We start from the raw sequence: 23,231 nt of genomic DNA, 5'->3' as shown, positions 1-23,231 counted from the left end.
GCCCCATATTCAAATCCTTGCAATTCACCATATCAACAGAATAAAAAGGAAAAAGAATATAATCTCCATAAATAAACATAAAAAAAATTTATAAAATTTAACATCGTTTCAGGATTAACCCTAACTCTCAGCAAACTAGAAATAGATGGGATCTTCCTCAATATAACAAAAATATCTACTCAAAACAGATTTAACCTCATCTTAAACTCTTAAATGCTGAATATGCTCCCCCAGGAACATTAACAAACATGTCTGTTCTCACCACTTTTATTTAAACATTATACTGGAGATATTAGCCAGTACAATTAGGTAAGAAAAATAAGTAAAATTCATATAGTTATAGAAAGAAGTAAAACTACCTTTGGTTTTTGGATGACGTGATGCTATTCATAGGAAGTTCCAAAGAATCAACCAAAAAAAATTGCTAAAATTTATAATTTTAACAAGATCACAAGAAACAGGGGCAATATATAAAATTTCTCATATACTAGTAAAAACATTAAAAATTAAAATGTGGGGAAATGTCATATAAAATAGAATCAAACAAAATACTCAGGAATACATTTAACAAAATACAATAAAATTGTGAAGTATTTCTGAGAAAAAAATTTAATATCTAAATAAATGAAAAGATACAGAACATGGATATATGAAACTCTGCTTCCTTGCACGATCTAGTGGCTTCCTGCTTAATCCAGCTGCTGTCTTAGCTCCTATGGGTGATGTGGCTGTCCTCCCTCTTGGGCCCCTGAACATGGCTTGAATGGCAAGCCAAATTCCTTCTGAATTGAATATGACACTTTTGGTGAACTGAAGGTCCCAAATGATAAGTATTTTGGCACCCAGACATAAGATCTACAAAGAACTTTAAGATTGGAGGTATGAGAGAATGTATGCCAAGATTTTAACATATGAAAAGGGTTAATGAAATATATTACATATCCTAATGGAGCCCAACCAGAGTATGAAAAATAGTCAAGGCAGGATTGTAGGATAGGCTAGTAAGCCTAGAAGTAGCAGGCTTCATCCGACCCCAGTTATTAAAGCTTTTGACATCTTGAAGTGAGCGGCTGCTCAATTAAATCAGGATTATGGTTTGATCCAAAGCTTGCTAATGCAATAATGAAGGCAGCAGATGAGGTAGCTGAAGGCAAATTAAATGATCATTTTCCCCTTGCGGTATGACAGACTGGATCAGGAACCCATACAAATATGAATATAAATATAAATGTAAAGTTATTAGCAATACAGCAATTGAAATGTTAGGAGGTAAGCTTAGTGGCAAGAACCCTGTGCATCCCAATAATGATGATAATAAAAGCCAGAGCTCAATGATACTTTTCCCACAGTAATGCAAATTGTAGCTGCAGTAGAAGTTCATGAAGTACTGTTACCAGGACTGTAGAAGCTACATGATACTTTCAATGCAAAAATCCAAAGAGTTTGCACAGATCATTATATTTGGGTGTACTCATGCTCAGGATGTTCCACTTACTCTTAGGCAGGAATTTAGTGGTTATGTTCAACAGGTACAATATGCATAGTCAGAATAAAAGCTAGAATGTCAAGAATCTATGTCCAGCAACTGGAGGCACTGCTGTTGGCTCTGGTTTAAATACTAAAATAGCCTTGCAGAAAGGTTGCTGCAAAAGTGGCTGCACTCACAGGCTTACCTTTTGATACTGCTCCAAGTAAATTTGAAGCCCTGGCTGCTCATGATGCTTTAGCGGAGCTCAGTGGAGCCATAAACACTACTGCATACACTCTGATGAAGATAGAAAATGATACTTGTTTTCTGGCTTCTGGTCCTCAGTCTGGCCTAGGAGAACTGACCTTGCCTGAAAATGAACCACGAAGCAGTATCATGCCAGACAAGGTGAACTCAGTGTGAAGCAATGACCATGTTTGTAGCCCAAATCATGGGGAATCATGTCACTGTTACTGCTGGAGACAGCAACGGACATTTTGAGACGAATTTTTTCAAACCAATGATGATTAAAAATGTATTACACTCAGCCAGGTGGCTGGGGGATCTTCAGTTTCCATCACAGAAAACTGTGTGGTGGGGACTACATACACAAAAAAGATCAACCTTAAATGAAACTGCTATTGACTTAGCTATCTCACAGCAGAGCAGTTTGATGAGTGGGTAAAGCCTAAGGACATGCTGAATCCAAAGGGATTGAAATAAATTTATAATAAAAATAAACATGTAATTTTAAAAAAATACAGCATGTGTATGATAGGAGAATCAATATTGTTAAGATATCAGTTTCTGCCAAATTTATCTATGTTTAGTACTATCCCTATCAAAATCACAGCAGCTTTTTTTTAAATACAAAAATTGACAAGCTAATTCAAAATTTTATATTGAAATTCCAAGGACCTAGAAGAGTTCCCCCCCAAAAAATGTTTAAGGAGCATTAGAAATCTCACACTTCCTAATTTCAAGACTAGCTATAAAGCTACAGTTACCAAGACAATGTAAAATTGGCTTAAAGTATGACATACATATCAATGGAACACAAGAGAGATTATAGAAATAGACCCAACTATATATGGTTGATTTTTTTTCAAATTATGCTAACTTTATTTTTGTACTATGATAAAATCAAGTTGACTTATAAACCACATAATCATATTAATAAATCAGTAGAGAAAGAATGGTTCTTCAACAAAAAGTTCCTGAACAATGGAAGAAATGAAAGGAAAGGAGAGGAGAGGGGCGGAGAGAAGGGAGAGGAGATGGGGAGAAAAAAATTTAACCTCTGCCCTTATGTCACTTTTTTTATAAAAATTAATTTGAAAAGACCCTTGATCTGAATGTAAGAGCTCAAACTATAAAACTTCTCAAAGAAAACATAAGAGAAAAGACTAGATAACCTTAGGTTAGGAAAAGATTAATTAGAACAGAAAAAGTACCAACCATGAAAGAAAAAACTTTACTGTATGTTATAAAAATTAAAAACTTCTGTTCCTCAAAAAACACCAAGAAAATGAGAAAGTAAGCCTCAGACTAGATAAAGTATTGAGAAAACATCTACCTGGTAAAGGACTTGTATTCAGAATAACTAACAAAGAATTCTTACAACACAATAAGACCCAATTTAAAAAAGAGAGATAAAAGATTTGAACCAGTACTAAATAAAACATACAGATGATTAACAATTACAAGGAAAAATGATAATGTCATCAGTCATCAAGGAAATGCACATTAAATCCACAGTAACATACTAATATATATGATCATAATGAACAAAATTTAAAATACAGGCAATATCAAGAGCGCTGGTACGGATGAAGAGCAGCTGTAAGTCTACTACACTGTTAGAGGGAATGCAAATTGTTTAGTCACTTTGAAAACAGTTTAGCAATTTCTTTTTTTTCTTTCTTTCTTTTTCTTTCTTTCTTTCTTTCTTTCTTTCTTTCTTTCTTTCTTTTTTTTTTTTATACCAGAGATTTAACCAGGGGCACTTAACTACTGACCCACATCCCCAGGCCTTTTTTTTTTTTTCTGAGATAGGGTCTCACTAAGTTGCTGGGGTTGGATGTGAATTTGCAATCCTCCTGCCTCAATTTCCTGAGGCATTCACCACTACACTTGGCTACCAGTTCTCATAAAATAAAAAATACAACCCAGAAATTATACTCTTAAGCATTTACTCAAAATAAATTAAACATTTCCACATTAATACTGGTATGCAAAGACATAGTAGCGTTATTGCTAATAACCTGAAACTGGAAACAACTAAAATGTCCATCGACTGGTGAATGATAAACAAAATGTGATGTATCAGCCCAACAGAATACTGCTCTGCAATTTAAAAGGAAAAAACAATTGTGAAAGTTGTTGACACCAAGATAAATCATTCTTGCCAGAATGAGACAAAATTAGAGCCAGGTATTAATGAAGAGAAAGAACTCATACCTGCCTACCTGAGAGAAGAAATTCTCAAGGACTTTCTAAAGACTGATAAGAAATTCCTTCTCAGTCTATACACACCCCATGCTTTGCATGCCTCACATTCACATATATTTCTGTAACAAATTGTATTTTAACCTTCTTTAAGACTACAGCAATTCAGATAATATGCTCTCAATAGAACATTTGTCCATCAATGTCATCTCGAACAATCAGCTGATGCCAACTCTTACTTTAAGTCTCTAAGACCAATGAATGTTATATCCAAGTTGCTTACACAAATTTCTTCCTAATAAAAAATAACAAAAATTAAAGCCAATAAAAACTTACCCATGCCTCAACCTCTATAAATATATCTTACTGCTATAATTTGGATATGGTTTGAGTTTGCCCCCAAAATTTCATGTGTTGAAAGTTTGCTTTCTAATGTAGTAGTATTCAGAGTTGGTGGAACCTTTAGGAGGTAGGGCCTAGTGAAGATGCTTAGGTTATTGGGGGCATTACAGAATGGATTAATACCGGTCTTGTGGAATGAGTTAGTTCTCATGAGAGTGAGTTGCTATAAAAAGAGCAAAAATGGCCCTTCTCCACTCTCTGGCTTCCTGTCTCACCATATGACCTTCCATATGTATTCCCACCACTGTGTTTCCATGTACTATAAAGTCCTCACAACAGCCAAGCAGAAGCCAGAACCATGCTCTTAAACCTCTAAAACCAGCAGCTACATAAATAAACCTCTTTTCTTTACAAATTATTGAATCTTGAGTATTTTTTAATTAAAACAAAAGAAAACTAATTGATAGAAAATTAGTCCTGAGAATGAGTTTGTTGGTATAACTATACTGAAAAATGTGTAAGTGGCTTTGGAACTGGGTAACAGGAAAATGTTGAAAGATTTTGGAAGAGCAGGATAGAAATAACCTAAGTGCTTTAAGTGAAGCATTTCAGGCAATTCTGGTGAGGGCTCAGAAGGCAAGGGGATTAGGGAACTAGTCTCAGATGGAAATGAGGATCTTCTGGAAATTGGAGAAAAGGTCATCCTTGTTATGAAGTGGACAAGAACTTAATTAACTGTTTTGATGTCTTCCAGTCTTTATGAAAGGCTAAATTTAAGACTGATGGACAAGTTTATCTGATAGAAGAAATTTCTAAACAGCAAAGCATTCGGACTGCTACATGGCTGTTACTGGCTATTAGTGAGATTTACAATGAAACTTAAGAATAAAAGGAAACAGAGCAGATCTGTAAAAGCCACAGCCTGCCAATGTAAAGAGCAAACAAAGTATATTTGATATTTGAGAGATGGGTTGGTCAGTCATGTTGTCTGTCATCCATGCCGTGTCCATTCCACCTGCCACCAAAATACCCGACAAGAACTACCTTGAGAAAGAATATTTATTTGGGGCTCACAGTTTCAGAGGTTCAGTCATAGCCTGATGACTCCATTGCTCTGGGCCTGAGTGGGTCAGAACATCATGGTGGAAGGGCAGAACAGATAAAAGCACACTGCTCATGGCAACCAGGAAAGGGGAGAGAGAGAGTGGAGCGGGCAGGGACAAGATACAGTCCCCAAGGTTATAGTCACAGACACACCCATATCTACAGTTATCACCTAGTGGTACAATATTAACCCACCAAGTAGATTAATCCACTGATGGGGTTATAGCTCTCATAATCCAATATTTTCACTTCTGAATGCTGCTGCATTGCCTAACACATGAGCTTTGGGGGGAACATTCCTAGATGGAGGAGGGTGTGCCTGAGCAACTGCTTGCTAAAGACATCAGCATTGATGTTAACCATCAAGGCAATAGTAAATAGACCTCAAACACCTCAAAAACTTTTGGGCTGAGGACCCAAGATGGCAGGACAGAGGGAGGCAGCATTCTGAGTCGCTCCATGACCTGGGACTCAAGTACTGCTTCTCTGCGAGCAATATTCTTGCTCCTGTGTAAGAATCACGGCCACTGTGCCCATCCAGGGCTCCAGGCCTCAGAGTGGGTCTCCAAACTACTGGCCCACACAGGACTATTGGGTACCCAAGAGGGCACCATCAATACCCATGCAGAACTTCCAGCCACCCACCCAAGCAGAAATCATCAATATCACTCCCATAGAGGACACCTGGCAGCTTCCCACATGCAGGAACTCCCACCACCACTCCCATGTGGACCCCCATCTACCAACATGGGTAATCCCCTGGCTGCCACCATCTTGGGATGCTAGAGCAGCAGAGATAGTCCCCTTCGAGTGGTAGCCTACCTGCACCCAAGAACATCACACAGGCTTTGAAGTCAGCCAACAGACACACACTGCACAAGCTCATCTCTGAACTCATCCTCCAATGCCATCACTCAGCTCCCCCAACACAACCCAATAGCCCACCACTGAAATCAGTCACCTCCATCTTGGGCCACCTTCATCACCATCTTCAGTGAGGGGCAACTCCCAGTTTTGGAACTCTGGCTGGCCAGGTGCCCAGTTTCTAACTCCCTTCCTCTCCCCAGCAGCTGCTACCCCTGCACACTGACACCCTGGTTAACTTCACCACCCTGAGGGTGGAAAGCCCACCTAACAACAGATGACCCCACCTATTAAATGAGAAGGGAAGCAGGAAAGACACGATTGCCAACCAAAACAATCCTGTTTCTTCCTTCAAATTTTTTTTCTTTTTTTTCCCCCTCTCCCTCTCTATTTTCCCACCCTCACATCCCCAACATATATGAAACCAAGTATTTTGCATGAATTAGGATTTTGAGGACTAGGACATCTGAATAGTATATTACAGCTGTGTTGTATATACTTTTCTTCTTTTTCCCCACAAATTTCTACTATTTTTAACATTTTGTATTTTTCTCAATATATATGTGTATTTGTTTTATGTACTCTACTGTCTCCCCACTTACTTGTCTACCCAAAATTAATTCCTTTCCCTTTTCCTGCTACTAATCTTCCTCTTTACATTTCTCTTTCACACTTCCTAAGATATAACAACTCAATATCCTCACCTCCTACCTCCTACCTCCTCAGTATATCATCCTTCTCCTCACCCCAGGTTCTTTGTCCACCATCAGAAACTATAAGTTATAAACTCTTTTACAAACCTACTAAGTATATAATAGATAATAATTGAATTCACCATTTCTGTACATTGTGACCAAATTGTAATTATCTTAATAGCAAACATTTGGTTTTAGGGTATATAATGCTTATATTAGGATCTAATAAAATTCTCTGTCACCTCAAAGGAGAGGTGACACTATAGGGGCACTATAAGCCTATAGGGTAAAGACACTAATGCCTCATATCCACAGTGCTAGAAGGGAAGACCCACAAACAGTATGAAAAGACAAGAGAAGAAATTGCCCCAAACAAATCAAGATACCACATTATTAGAATCCACTGCAAGCATAGCAGAAGAAATTACAGAGAAGGAGTTCAGGATGTACATGATTAAGATGTTCTCTAAATTAGAGGATGATATAAGAGAGCAAATACAGACAGCAAAAGATCATTTCAACAAAGAATTACATAAACAAATACAGGAGGCAAAAGATTACTTCAATAGTGAGATAGAGGTTCTAAACAAAACAAAACAAACAAACAAACAAACAAACAAAAACCCCGAAATCCTTGAAATGAGAGAAAAAATAAACCAAATTAAAAGCTCAATTGAAAGCATCATCAACAGATTAGACCACTTGAAAGACAGAACCTCAGACAATGAATACAAAATATATAACTTGAAAAGAATGTAGACAACAAAGTAAAAATGGTAAGAAACCATGAGCAGAACATTCAAGAAATATGGGATAACACAAAAGACCAAATTTAAGAGTTATTAGAATAGAGGAGGGAACAGAGTTCCAAACCAAAGAAATGAGCAACTCATCAATGAAATAATATCAGAAAATCTTCCAAACATGAAGAATGAATTGGAAAAACCAAACTCAAGGGACTTTTTACAGGATGCCAAATGTGCAAAACCACAACAGATCCACATCAAGGTACATTATAATGAACATGTCTACCATATAGAATAAGGAGATAATTTTTAAAAGCCACAAGAGAAAGCAATCAGATTGCATATAGGGAGAAACCAATTAAATTCTGTGCAGACTTTTCAACCCAGATCCTGAAAGCTAGAAGATCCTGTAACAATATATATATACAGCTCTGAAAGAAAATGGGTGCCAACCAAGAATCTTATATCCAGAAAAAACTAAGCTTTAGATTTGATGATGAAATAAAAACCTTCCAAGATAAACAAAAGTTAAAAAAAATTACAACTAGAAAACCTGCACTACAGAACATCCTTGGCAAAATATTACATGAAGAGGAATTGAAAACCAACAATGAAAATCAGCAAAGGGAGGTATTACACTAAGTGAAAAACTAATCAAAGGAGAAATATAGTCAAGTGCCAAAAATGGCTGGGAATACAAATCTTGCCTCAATAATAACCTTGAATGTTAATAGCCTAAACATACCAATCAAAAGACATAGGCTAGAAGGTTGGATTTTTTAAAAAAGACCCAACAACACACTGCCTCCAAGAGACTCATCTCATAGAGAAAGACATCCACAGACTGAAGGTGAAAGGCTTGGAAAAATCATACTACTCACATGGACAGTGAAAGCAAGCAGGGGTTTCCATTCTCTTATCAAAAAAAGGAGATTCAAGCCAAAGTTAATCATAAGGGATAAAGAAGGATATTTCATACTGCTTAAGGGAACCATTCATCAATAAGACATAACAATAATAAATTTATATGCCCCAAACAATGGATTATCTACATTCATCAAACTCTTCTCAGGTTCAAGAGTCAAATAGACCACAACACAATAATTCTGGGTAACTTTAGCACACCTCTTTCACCACTGGATAAATTGTACAAAGAAACACTGAACAAAGAAACTATAGAACTCAATAATACAATCAATAACTTAGTATAACTGACATATATAAAATATTTCATCCTTCAATGAGAGAATACACTTTCAGCAGCACATGGATCCTTCTCTAAAATACAACATATATTATGCCACAAAGCAAATCTTAGCAACTATAGAAGAGTAGAGATACTATCACATCATAATGGAATTAAATTAGAAATCAAGAATAAAATAAAAAATAAAAGCCACTCCAATACCTGGAGTCTAAATAATATGCAACTGAGTGAACAATGGGTTACTAAAACATCAAGGAGGAGATAAAAAAATTCTTAGAGGTGAATGAGAACAAGGATACAATATATCAAAATCTTTGGGACATTATGAAGGCAGTACTAAGAGGAAAGTTCATTGCATGTAGTTCATTCCTTAAAAGAAGAAAAAGTCAACAAATAAATGACCTAACATTACATATGAAAGCCCTAGAAAAAGAAAAACAAATCAACACCAAAAGCAGTAGATGACAGGAAATAATTAAAATCAGAGCTGAATTCAATGAAACTGAAACAAAAGAAACAGTTGAAAAAATTGACAGAACAAAAATTTGTTATTTGAAAAAATAAACAAAATTGACAGACCCTTAGCCATGCTAATGAAGAGAGAGAGAGAAAAAAAAACCCAAATTACTAACACACATGATAAAAAAATGAAATATCATGAAACACAATACTGAAATACAGAAGATAATTAGAAATTATTTTGAAAACTGTACTCCAATAAAATAGAAAGTATCTAAGTCATTGATAAACTTCTAGAGTCATATGATTTCTCAAAATTGAATCAGGATGATATACAACTTAAACAGATCAATTTCAAGTGATGAAATAGCAGATGCCATCAAAAGTCTACCAACCAAGAAAAGACCAGAACTGGATGTAAACACAGCCAAATTTTACAAGACCTTCAAAGAAGAACTAATACCAATACTCTTCAATTTATTTCAGGAAATAGAAAAAAAGGGAGCACTTCAAAACTGATTCTGTGAAGCCAATATCACCCTGATTTCAAAACCAGACAAAGACACATCAAAGAAAGAAAACTTCAAACCAATATCTCTAATGAACATAGATGCAAAAATTCTCAATATAATTTTGGCAAATCGAATACAAAAAAATCGAATCAAAAAGAGAGTGCACCACAATCAAGTGAGGTTCATCCCAAGGATGCAAAGTTGGTTCAACGTACGGAAATCAATAGATGTAATTCATCACATCAATAGATTTAAAGATAAGAATAATATGATCATCTCAATAGATGCAGGAAAAGCATTCCATAAAATACAGCACCCCTTCATGTTCAAAATACTAGAAAAACTAGGGATAACCTGGACATATCTCAACATTATAAAAGCTATCTATGCTAAGCCCCAGATGAACATCATTCTAAATGGAGAAAATTGAAAGCATTCCTCTAAAAACTGGAATAAGACAGGGATGCCCTCTTTCACCACTTCTATTTAACATAGTTCTTGAAACAATGGCCACAGCAATTAGACAGATGAAAGAAATTAAAGGGATACACATAGGAAAAGAAGAACTCAAATTAGCACTGTTTGCCAATGATATGATTCTATACCTAGAAAACCCAAAAAATTCCACCAGAAAACTTCTAGAACTAATAAATGAATTCAGTGAAGCAGCAGGATACAAAATCAACATCCATAAATCAAAGGTATTTCTGTATATCAGTGACAAATCCTCTGAAGGAGAAACTAGGAAAACCACCTCTTTTACAATAGCCTCAACAAAAAAAAACAAAATACTTGGGAATCAACCTAATGAAATAGGTTAAAGACTCCTACAATGAAAACTACAGAATGCTAATGAAAGAAATTGAAGAAGACCTTAGAAGATAGAAAGATCTCCCTTGTTCTTGGGTAGGCAGAATTAATATTGTCTAAATGACCATACTACCAGAAGCATTTTACAAATTTAATGCAATTCCAATCAAAATCTAAATGGCATTCTTCATAGAAATATAAAAAGCAATCATGAAATTCATCTGGAAAAATAAGAGACCCAGAATAGCTAAAGCAATCCTTAGCAGGAAGAGTAAGCAGGTGGCATCACTATAGAAGAACTTAAACTATATCACAGAGCAATAGTAACAAAAACAACATGGTATTGGCACCAAAACAGACTGGTAGACCAATGGTACAGAATAGAGAACACAGAGACTAACCCACAAAATTATAATTATCTTATATTAGACAAAGGCACCAAAAACATACATTAAAGACAACCTCTTTAACAAATGGTGCTGGGGAAACTGAAAATCCATGTGCAACAAAATGAAATTAAACCCCTATCTCTCACCATGCACAAAACTCAACTCAAAGTGGATGAAGGACCTAGGAAATAAACCAGAGACCCTGCATCTAATAGAAGAAAAAGTAGGCCCAAATCTCCATCATGTCAGATTAGGCCCCAACTTCCTTAATAAGACTCCTATATATAGCACAAGAATTAAAATGAAGAATTAATAAATGGAATTGATTCAAACTAAAAAGCTTCTTTTCAGCAAAAGAAACAATCAGTGAGGTGAATAGAGACCTTACAGCTTTGGAGCAAAATTTTACCACTTGCACATCAGATAGAGCACTAATATCTAGGGTGTATAAAGAACTCAAAAAGCTAAACACACACACACAAAAAAAAAATCAATAAATGGGCCAAGAAACTAAACAGACACTTCTCAGAAAGTGATACACAACCAACCAATCAACAAATATATAAAAAAAAATATGGTGGTGATGTCCATATGGTATGGGTTTTTCAGGTACACAGAATGCAGAAGCTATGAGGTCACGACAGTCTCCAATGAGATTTCAAAGAAAGCCTAGGAGGTCAGACAGAAGTTGGCCATGGGATTCCAGAGTCCTCAGTAGAATGATGTGTGAAGCCATGGGATTAGAACCACACAGCTTGAGACTCTAGAAAGGTAGACCCAACACTGTCCTGGGAAAGCATCATGGCATCAGTGTGTAATCCAAGAGAGTACCCATGTGGACATGACCAGCAAAACTATAGGAGTAGGACTGCCTAAGACCTTGAAGGACCACTCCACTCCCTACTGCAGTGTACAGAGAGCACTGGACTTCAGAGTTCTAAGATTTAATGTCTACCTAGTTTAAGATTCAATCTAATTCAGTGTTGCTCTGGGCTAATTATTCCTTTCTACTTTCCTGTTTCTCCCTTTGGGAAGACAAACGTTTATTTTATCTCTATTCTATTACTGGGTCTTGGGAATAGATAAGTAACTTTTTATTTTGAATATTCATAGATAGAGGATATTTGTCTTGCATATCAGATGAAATTTTGGACTTGGACTTTTGAGTGAGGCTGGAGTGAGTTAAGACTTTAGTACTAATGAAGATAAAATAATAGTATTTCACATTGTGAAAAGAACATGAGAAAAAAAAAAAAGAACATGAACCTTTGGGGCCAGAGACTAAATATGGTTTGGATATGGTTTGGGTATGTCCCCCAAAGTTTATGTGTTGGAAGTTTGGTTCCCAGTGGAACAAAACTATTGACAGGTGGTGGGACCTTTAAGAGGTGAGGCCTAGGGCTGGGGTTGTAGTTCAGTGGTAGAGCGCTTGCCTAGCATGTGTGAGGCACTGGGTTTGATTCTCAGTTGATCCATTGATAACTAAAAAATATTTTTTTTAAAAAAAGAGGTGAGGCCTACTAGAAGATGGCTAGGTCACTGGTGACATTGCCCTTGGAAAGGATTAATGCAGTTCTCATGGGATCCTAGTTAGTTCCTGCAAGAGCCAAATTATTATAAAAGAGCAAGGCTGGAGTTGGGTGTGGTGGTGCATGCCTGTAATCACAGCAATTCAGAAGGCTGAGACAGGAGGATCTCAGTTTAAGGCCAGCCTCAGCAACTCAGTGAGGCCCTAGGCAATTGAGCAAAAACTTCTCTCAAAATAAAAGAAATAAATAATAAAATAAATAAATAAAAGAGCAAGCCTGGCCCCTGAATCCCTCTCTAGCATCCTGTCTTACCATGTGATCTCTCCCTCTCACTCACCCTCCTACCATGATTCTATCTGCCACGTAGTGACCAGAAAAGGGAGCCTAAAAAGAAGTGGGGGCATATTGACACCATGCTCTTGAATCTACAGAACTGTAAGCTAAATAAACTTTTCTTTATAAAGTATCCAACTTCAGGCATTTTGTTACAGTAACTAAAAATAGCTAAACAGATTTACTATGGCACATGTACTTCCATTGCATTGTTGTTATTCCTAAATAAATATCACTATTGAAGAATCTCCCTCTGATTGTTATTTAGGTTGACACTACTAATATAAACAATATGTATGAATCTCAATAGCATTATGATAAATGAAGTAAGCCAAACATAAAAGGGTACATAATAGTGGTCCCACCAGCAATATATGAGTGTACCCTTTTCACCACATCCTCGCCAACATTTATTGTTGCTTGTATTCTCGATGATTGCCATTCTGATAGAAGTGAGATGAAAGATTAGTTTTGATTTGTATTTCTCTAATTGCTAGAGATGTTGAACATTTTTCATATATTTGTTGATCAATTGTATTTCTTCTTCCGTGAAGTGTCTGTACAGTTCCTTAGCCCATTTATTGATTGGGTTACTTTTTTTAGTGTTAAGTGTTTTGAGTTCTTTCCATAGTGCAACCACTATGGAAAGCAGTATGAAGATTCCTCAGAAAATTGGAAATGGAACCATTATTTGACCCACTATCCCACTCCTTGGTTTATACCCAAAGGACTTAAAATCAGCACACTATAGTGATGCAGCCACATCAATGTTTCTAGGAGCTCAAGTCACAATAGCTAAACTATGGAACCAACCTAGGTGTCCTTCAATAGATGAATGAATAAAGAAAATGTGGTATAAATGGAATATTACTCAGCTTTAAAGAAGAGTCAAATTATGGCATTTTCCAGTAAATGGCTAGAATTTGAAAATATCATGCTAAGTGAGATAAACCCACAAAACCAAAGGCCAAATGTTTTCTCTAATATGCAGATGCTAATTCACAGTAAGGTGGGGGACACTATGAAAGAATAGCATTACCTTAGATTAGGTAGAAGGAAATGAAGGGAGGGGGAGGGGAGAGGAAGGGATGTGGGAATAGGAAAGGTAGTAGAATGAAACAGACATTATTACTGTATGTATATATGTGACTACATGACCAATATGATTATGCAACATATACACTCAGAAAAATGAGAAATTATATCCCATCTATGTATGTTATATCAAAGTGCATAAATGCATTCTACTGTCATGTATAACTAATTAAAACAAATAAATTTTTTTTAAAGTACATAATAATCTTGCCCCTGCCTCCCAGTCCAGTTAGCTTGTTTTGGCTTGCTCAGGTTCAGCACTAGAACTGCCCTGCCCTGTGATTGGCAGTCAGGGTAACCACACCCAGCATCCCTGCCAACCTAGTGCTACAGGCTACACAGAGCATGCAGGCCACAGCCTGCAGCTCATGTGCCCAAGGGGCTTGCCTGAATGAGCCCTGGAGGTTGAAGAAGCATACCACCTGATATTATCCATAGACCCCACTCTTCTCTTGCTACATTAATTCACAAACTATAACAGTAGAAAATGGTAATGGGATAGTAGGACTCAGCAATTTTACATAGGAAGCTTTGGGAGATATTTATTCTTGTCTGCCTAAAGTAGGGGCAAAAACGAACAAACAAGATAACTTTGGTGTTTTGGAAAGTAGGAAAACTGCTAGTGAACTCTATTCTCCATCAGCAGAAGTAACTAAAATTAATAAAGTTCTTAGAGAAAAATCTAAGACTTGTTATAAAGATGGTTGGCTATTCATGATGGCACTGAATAACCCTTCAGACCTAGATGAATTAATAAATAAAGAAACCTATGAGAAATACCTAAAATCTATTAAGTAAAATAGAAACTATTAAGTAAATAAACTAATATGAAATAATTTTTTAAAGTACACACTATAAAATTCTATTTATAAAACATTCCAAAAATACAAATACCACATATACAGATATTGAATTAGTGGTTGTGTAGAGCAGGAATAGATTACAAAAGGGCATGAGAAAACTTTCTGCAGTATTATAAATGCTCTATAGCTTTATTGTGGTGGTAATTATACATCTGTATACTTTATCAAAACTCACCAAACTATATACTTAGAAAGGGTAAGTTTTATTGCATGAAAATTATCCCTCAATAAATCTGATTAACAATATTAAGGCCAGGTGTGGTGGCCCAGATCTTAAGAGGCTGAGCAAGAGGATCACAGCCTAGACAACTTAGCAAGACCACATCTCAAAATAAAATAAAAAAGCCTGGGGTTGTGGCTCAGGGGTAGAGCACTTACCGGCATGTGGGTGGCCCTGGATTCAATCTCCAGTATCAAAAATATATGAATAAAGTCAAATGGCAATTTGTCCTGATGTCATGCAATGTGGAACTGATCTACCAGCCTGTAAGTAAGCTTTTGACATTTTTAGAGAGAAATAAATGTACAATGGTTTGGGTTTTTTGTCTGTTTCATTAAAAACCAACTTGAAATCTGGCACAATGCTAAATTCCTCAGTGGGATTGGAATTTGGTCTTGCCTGGAATAACAGCAAGATCCACTGATTCCAGTGAGTGGTGATTGAAAATAACTGTTTAAAAAAACATGATTAATATGAGATACCACTACAGAATTGCTAAAATTCAAAACACTGATAACACAAAAGATATGGAGCAACAAAACTCTCACTCATTGGTAGTGGGAACAAAAGATGGTACAGTCACATTGGAAGAGGGTTTGGCAGTTTCTTATAAAGCTAAACACAGTCTTAACATACAACCCAATAGTTTTGCTCCTAAGTATTTACTCAAATAAATTGAAAAGTTAAGTCCATGGAAAACTCTGCATACAAATGCTAATCACAGTTTTATTTATAATTGCCCCAAATTGAAGTAACCAAGATATCCTTCAACAGGTGAATGGACATACTGTGATACAACCATTCACCAAAATACTGCTCTGTAATAAAAATAAATAAGTTATCAAGCCACAATGGAAGAACCCTAAATGCATATTACTAGGTGAAAGAGCCCGTCTGAAAGTCTATACGTTGTATGATTCCAACTATATGATATTCTAGAAAAGGCAAAACTGTAGATAGAGCAAAACAATCCAGGGGCTTAGCAGAGGAAATAAGAAGAGACTGATAAATAGGGAAAGTAGAGGGGATTTCTGGATCTGTGAATCTATTCTATATGGCACTATAATGGTGAATATATGACATTATACATTTGTGAAAACCTATAGAACTGTATAACATAAAGAGTGGATTCTAAGTAAACTATGGATATCAGTTAATAATAAGTATCAATATTGGTTTCTCAAATGTAATACAACAATGCAAGATGCCAAATATAAGGGAAGTTATGGGGAGGTGGGGGGAGGGAAATCTATTTGATTTTTCTATAAAGCTAAAACTTCTCTGAAAAACAGTGTGTATTCTATAATGATACAACCACATCAATCTTCATAACAGCTCAATTCACAATAGCTAAATGGTGGAACGAACCTAGATGCCCTTCAACAGACAAATGAATAAAGAAACTGTGATATATACACAATAGAATATTTCTCAGCATTAAAAGAGAATAAAATCACAGCATTTGCAGGTAAATAGATGGAGTCGAAGAATATCATGCTAAGTGAAGTAAGCCAATCCCAAAAAAACAAAGTCTGAATGTTCTTTCTGATAAGTAGATGCTGATCCATAACAGGGTGTGGGGGGAGCTTGGGGAGAATGGAGGAACTTTGGGCAAAGCGGGGTGGGGGGGCAGTTGGGAAGAAGGGTTATGAAGGCAGGAAAGATGGTGAAATGAGATGAAAATCATTACTCCTAGGTACATTTATGACTGCACATATGGTACGACTCTATATCCTGTACAACCAGAGAAATGAAAAGTTGTGCTCCATTTGTGTACAATGAATCAAAATACATTCTATTGTCATGTATAACTAAGTAGGACATATTTTTTAAAATACTAAAAAAAAGTATATTGATTTAAATATTTTTAAAAAGGAAACTAGTGATAGACACAAACTACCTGAGTTCAAGTCCTGGCTTCATTATTTACTGAGCTAGGTGCACAGGCTAAGTGGTTTTGTTTTGTTTTGTTTTAATTTTTTATTTGTTTTAATTAGTTATACATGACAGTATAATGCACTTATATACTTTGATATATCATACATAGATGGGATATAATTTCTCATTTTTCTGAGTATACATATTGTAGAATCATATTGATCATACAGTCACATATATACATAAAGTAATAATGTCTTTATCATTCTACTATCTTTCTTATCCCCACATCCCCTGCCTTCCCCTCCTTTCACTTCTCTCTACCTAATCTAAGGTAATGCTATTCTTTCTTTTTTTTTTTTTGCATTACAATTCTTAATACACATATATACCTCAATTTTTGTATCTCTGTATATAAAGTATGTTGATATACAATTCAAGTCTTCATACATGTATTTTGTATAATGATGTCCATTACATTCCGCCATCCTTGCTAATCCCCTGCCCCTTCCCTTGCCCTCCCACTCCTCTTCCCTCTCTAGAATTCATCTGTCCCTCCCATGCTCTCCCTCCCTACCCCACTATGAGTCAACCTCCTTATATCAGAAAAAACATTCGGTATTTGTTTTTTGGGGACTGGCTGACTTCACTTAGCATTATCTTCTCCAACACCATCCATTTACCTGCAAATGCCATGGGTTTTGTTCTTTTTTAATGCTGAGTAATATTCCATTGTGTACATATGCCACATTTTTTTATCCATTCATCCACTAAAGGACATCTAGGTTAGCTCCACAGTTTAGCTATTGTGAATTGTGCTGCTATAAACATTGATGTGGCTGTGTCCCTGTAGTATGCTGTTTTTAAGTCCTTTGGGTATAGTCCAAGGAGAGGGATAGCTGGGTCAAATAGTGGTTCCATACCCAGTTTTCCAAGGAATCTCCATACTGCTTCCCATATTGGCTGCACCAATTTTCAGTCCCACCAGCAATGTATGAGTGTACCTTTTCCCCCACACCCTCACCAACACTTATTGTTGTTTGTCTTCATAATAGCTGCCGTTCTGACTGGAGTGAGATGATATCTTAGAGTGGTTTTGATTTGCATTTCTCTGATTGCTAGAGATGATGAGCATTTTTTCTATATTTATTGATTGATTGTATATCCTTTTCTGAGAAGTGTCTGTTCAGGTCCTTAGCCCATTTATTGAATGGGTTATTAGTTTTGGGGGTGTTTAGCCTTTTGAGTTCTTTATATTCCTTAGAGATTAGTGCTCTATCTGATGTGTGAGGGGTAAAAATTTGCTGCCAGAATGTAGGCTCTCTGTTCACCCCACAAATTATTTCTTTTGCTGAGAAGAAACTTTTTATTTTGATTCCATCCTGTTTATTGATTCTTGGTTTTAATTCTTGCACTATAGGAGTCTTATTAAGAAAGTTGGGGCCTAATCCCTCATGATAAAGATTAGGCCTATTTTTTCTTCTATTAGATGCAGAGTCTCTGGTTTAATTCCTAGGTCCTTGATCCCTTTGAGTTAAGTTTTGTGCATGGTGAGAGATAGAGGTTTAATTTCATTTTGTTGCATATGGATTTCCAGTCTCCCAAGCACTATTTGTTGAAGAGGCTATCTTTTCTCCAGTGCATGTTTTTGGCACCTTTGTCTAATATAAGATAATTGTAATTTTGTGGGTTAGTCTCTGTGTCCTCTATTCTGTACCATTGGTCTACCAGCCTATTTTGGTGCCAATACCATGCTGTTTTTGTTACTATTGCTCTGTAGTATAATTTAAGGTCTTATATAGTAATGCCACATGCTTCACTCTTCCTGCTAATGATTGCTTTAGCTATCCTGGGTCTCTTATTTTTCCAAATAAATTTCATGATTGCTTTTTCTATATCTATGAGGAATGCCATTGGGATTTTTATTGGAATTGCATTAAATCTGTATAATGCTTTTGGTAGTGTGGTCATTTTGATAATATTAATTCTGCATATCCAAGAGCTAGGTAGATCCTTCCATCTTCTAAGGTCTTCTTTGATTTCTTTCTTTAGGATTCTGTAGTTTTCATTGTGTAGATCTTTCACCTATTTTGTTAAGTTGATTCCCAAGTATCTTATATTTTTTGAGGATATTGTGAATGAGGTTGTTTTCCTCATTTCTTTCTCAGAGGATTTATCACTGATATACAGAAATATCTTTGATTTATGGGTGTTGATTTTATATTCTGTTACTTTGCTGAATTCATTTACTAGTTTTAGAAGTTTTCTGGTGGAGTTGTTTGGGTCTTCTAGGTATAGAATCATATCATCAGCAAATAGAGCTAATTTAAGTTCTTCTTTTCCTGTACATATCCATTTAATTTCTTTTGTCTGTCTAATTGCTCTGGCCAGTGTTTCAAGAACTGTTGAATAGAAGTGGTGAAAGAGTGCATCCCTGTCTTGTTCCAGATTTTAGAGGGAATGCTTTCAATTTTTCTCCATTTAGAATGATGTTGGCCTGAGGCTTAGCATAGGTAGCCTTTACAATGTTGAGATATATTCCTGTTATCCTTAGTTTTTCTAGTGTTTTGAACAAAGGGGTGCTGTATTTTGTCAAATGCTTTTTGTGCATCTATCGAGATGATCCCTTGATTCTTATCTTTAAGTCTATTGATGTGATGAATTACATTTATCAATATCCATATGTTGAACCAACCTTGCATCCCTGGGATGAATCCCACTTGATCATGGTGCACAATCTTTTTGATATGTTTTTGTACTCGATTTGCCAGAATTGCATTAAGAATTTTTGCGTCTATGTTCATTAGAGATATTGGTTTGAAGTTCTCTTTCTTTGAAGTGGCTTTGTTTGGTTTTGGAATCAGGGTGACATTGGCCTCACAGAATGAGTTTGGAAGTGCTCCCTCTTTTTCTATTTCCTGAAATAAATTAAAGAGTATTGTTATAAGTTCTCTTCAAAGGTCTTGTAGAACTCAGCTGTATATCCACCCGGTCCTGGGCTTTTCTTGGTTGATAATCTTTTGATGGGTTCTTTTATTTCCTCACTTGATATTGGTCTATTTAAGTTGTGTATGTCTTCCTGACTCAATCTGGGCAGATCATATGACTTAAGAAATTTGTCGATGCCTTCAATTTCTTCTATTTTATTGAAGTATAAGGTTTCAAAATAATTTCTAATTATCTTCTATATTTCTGTAGTGTCTGTTGTGATATTGCCTTTTTCATCACATATGCTAGTAATTTGAGTTCTCTCTCTCCTTCTCTTCATTAGCATGGCTAAGGGTCTGTCAACTTTATTTATTTTTTTCAAAGAACCAACTTTTAGTTTTGTCAATTTTTTCAATTATTTCTTTTGTTTCAATTTCATTGATTTCTGCTCTAACTTTAATTATTGCTTGCCTTATACTGCTTTTGCTGCTAATTTGTTCTCTTTTTCTGGGGCTTTGAGATGTAGTGTGAGGTCATTTATTTGTTGAATTTTTCTTCTTTTAAGGAAGGAACTCCATGCAATGAATTTTCCTCTTAGTATTACTTTCATAGTGTCCCAGAGATTTTGATATGTTGTGTCTGTGTTCTCATTTACCTCTATGAATTTTTTAATCTCCTCCTTGATGTCTTCTGTAACCCATTGTTCATTCAGTAGTATATTGTTTAGTCTCCAGATGATGGAAAATTTTTTATTTTTTATTCTTCACTGATTTCCAATTTCATTCCATTATGATCTGATAAAATGCATGGTAGTATCTCTACTTTTTTGTATTTGCTAAGAGTTGCTTTGTGGCATAGTATATGGTCTATTTTAGAGAAGGATCCATGTGCTGCTGAGAAGAAAGTGTATCCACTTGATGCATGTTGAAATATTCTATATATGTCAGTTAAGTCTAAGTTATTGATTGTGTTACTGAGTTCTTCAGTTTCATTTTTCAACTTTTCTTTGGAAGACCTATCCAGTGGTGAGAGAGGTGTCTTAAAGTCACCCAAGATTATTGTGTTGTGGTCAATTTGACTCTTGAACTTTAGAAGAGTTTGTTTGATGAACATAGTCACACCATTGTTTGGGGCATATATATTTATGATTGTTATGTCTTGTTGGTGTATGGTTCCCTTTGGCTTGAAGTCTACTTTATTTGATATGAGTTTGGAAACACCTGCTTGCTTTCATAGTCCATGTGAGTGATATGATTTTTCCCAACCTTTCACTTTCAGTCTGTGTATGTCTTTTCCTAAAGATGAGTCTCCTGTAGGCAGCATATTGTTGAATCTTTTTTTAATCCAATCTGCTAGCCTATGTCTTTTGACTGGTGAGTTTAAGCCATTAACATTTAGGGTTACTATTGAGATATGGTTTGTATTTCCAGTCATATTTGTTTATTTTTGTTATTTAACTTAACTTGGTTTTCCTCTTTGATTAGTTTTTCCTTTAGTGTGCTACCTCCCTCTGCTGGTTTTCATTGTTGTTTTTCATTTCTTCTTCATGTAATAGTTTGCCAAGGATGTTTTGTAGTGCCAGTTTTCTAGCTGTAAATTCTTTTAACTTTTGTTTATCATGGAAGGTTTTTATTTCATCTTCAAATTTGAAGCTTAATTTTGCTGGATAAAAGATTTTTGGTTGGCACCCATTATCTTTCAGAGCTTGAAATATGTTTTTCCAAGATCTTCTAGCTTTCAAGGTCTGTGTTGAAAAATCTGCTGTTATCCTCATTGGTTTACCCCTATATGTAAACTGATTCCTTTCTCTTGTGGCTTTTAAAATTCTCTCCTTATTCTTTATGTTGGGCATTTTCATTATAATGTCTTGGTGTGGATCTGTTGTGATTTTGCACATTTGGCATCCTGAAGGCTTCTTGGATTTGGATTTCCATTTCATTCTTCATGTCTGGAAAGTTTTATGATATTATTTCATTGAACAGATTGCTTATTCCTTTGGTTTGGACCTCTATGCCTTTCTCTATCCCAATAACTCTTAAATTTGGTCTTTTTATGCTATCCCATATTTCTTGGACGTTCTGCTCATGGTTTCTTATCATTTTTGCTGTGCTGTCAATGTTCTTTTCAAGATGATACACTTTATCTTCATTGTCTGTTATCCTGTCTTCTGAGGGGTCTACTCTGTTGGTGATGCTCTCATTTGAGTTTTTAATTTGGTTTATTATTTCTTTCATTTCAAGGGTTTCTGGTGTTTTTTTTTTTGTTGTTGTTGTTTGTTTTTTGTATAACCTCTATCTCCCTGTTGAGTTGATCTTTTGCTTCTTGGATTTGTTTATGTAGCTCATTGTAAAAGTGATCTTTCACTGCCTGTATTTGTTGTTTAATGTCTTCTTTGAGATCACAAAACATTTTATTCATGTATATCCTGAAATCTTTTTTTTTCACTAAGAATATCTTTATTTAATCAAAGATTTTGACAAAGTAACAACATCTCATTTTTTAAAAAAGAACAGATCAGAGAATTATTTTCAATAGTTACATAGATACAGGAAAAATATTTAACAGGGAGCGATATGCTCAGACTAACAGCTAGATAATTTTTTAGAATATGTGTGATTTTTGTCACTAAGAAACTGCAAAAATCAGCCCACTCTGTGAGAATCCCTAAGGTCTAAGCACCCCCTGTATTCTGAAATTAATAGTGAATTCAAAATGTAGATTAATATTTTCAGTTTGACCAATTGGATCAATCCCTCCCTCAGCAAGTTATCCATAGAATGTTTAGCCCAGAGGAAAGATGAATATTTATTGAGTTCCAGGGGTAATGATAGGTGTTTTATACTTATTCTATATTTTATTGCCTCAGTAATTCCAGGAGATAACTTTGATTATCTCCAATTTATATAGGGAAATCAGTGACTCCCAAGGGCTAAGTACATCATTATTAGGTGGCCAGGCTAGATAAGAACAGGACTGAGTCATCTACAAGGTTGCTTTGTTACCCCTGCTGAGCAAAGTTAGTCCTGAGAGATTTTCAGAATTCAAATGTTATTTTTCTGAAGCTCTCCCGCTCCCTCAGGTCACTATCAAATCATTGCATTTGACTCTCAATGAAGGTTGGTAAATTTATTTGAAATTTGTTTCTTTTTGTTAATTTGTTTTCCTCTACCTATCACAGTAATGATACCTTTTCCTAATAAGACATTTAGCTTTGATTTACAGCTCTTTGAAACATTAAGTTTATTCATTGACAAATTCAGATGACAGCACTTCGTAGAGGAAGTATCCTGGTAGACAAAAATGTATAGATTACCTTAAAACTAGTTTATTGTAATGGGTGC

At 35.6% G+C, this 23,231-nt stretch overlaps 1 long non-coding RNA gene and 1 pseudogene across 1 annotated transcript in view; both read left to right on the top strand.

The window, feature by feature from the left end:
* The first annotated feature begins 946 nt into the window (after window positions 1-946).
* LOC107148187 lies at window positions 947-2,845 on the top strand (annotated as a pseudogene).
* Window positions 2,846-11,965: 9,120 nt separating this feature from the next.
* LOC125617888 overlaps window positions 11,966-23,231 on the top strand; it is an 18,236-nt gene continuing 6,970 nt past the window's right edge. The window contains exons 1-2 of the long non-coding RNA XR_007349011.1: window positions 11,966-11,978; window positions 12,482-12,486. This is a non-coding gene — a long non-coding RNA (uncharacterized LOC125617888). The remainder of the gene's footprint in view (window positions 11,979-12,481; window positions 12,487-23,231) is intronic.

This window comes from Marmota marmota, unplaced genomic scaffold (genome assembly GCF_001458135.2).
Source record: "Marmota marmota marmota unplaced genomic scaffold, marMar, whole genome shotgun sequence".
Classification (NCBI taxonomy): Eukaryota; Metazoa; Chordata; class Mammalia; order Rodentia; family Sciuridae; genus Marmota; species Marmota marmota.
The sequence above is the reverse complement of the archived record's forward strand: the minus strand, read 5'-3'. Positions and strand labels throughout refer to the sequence as shown.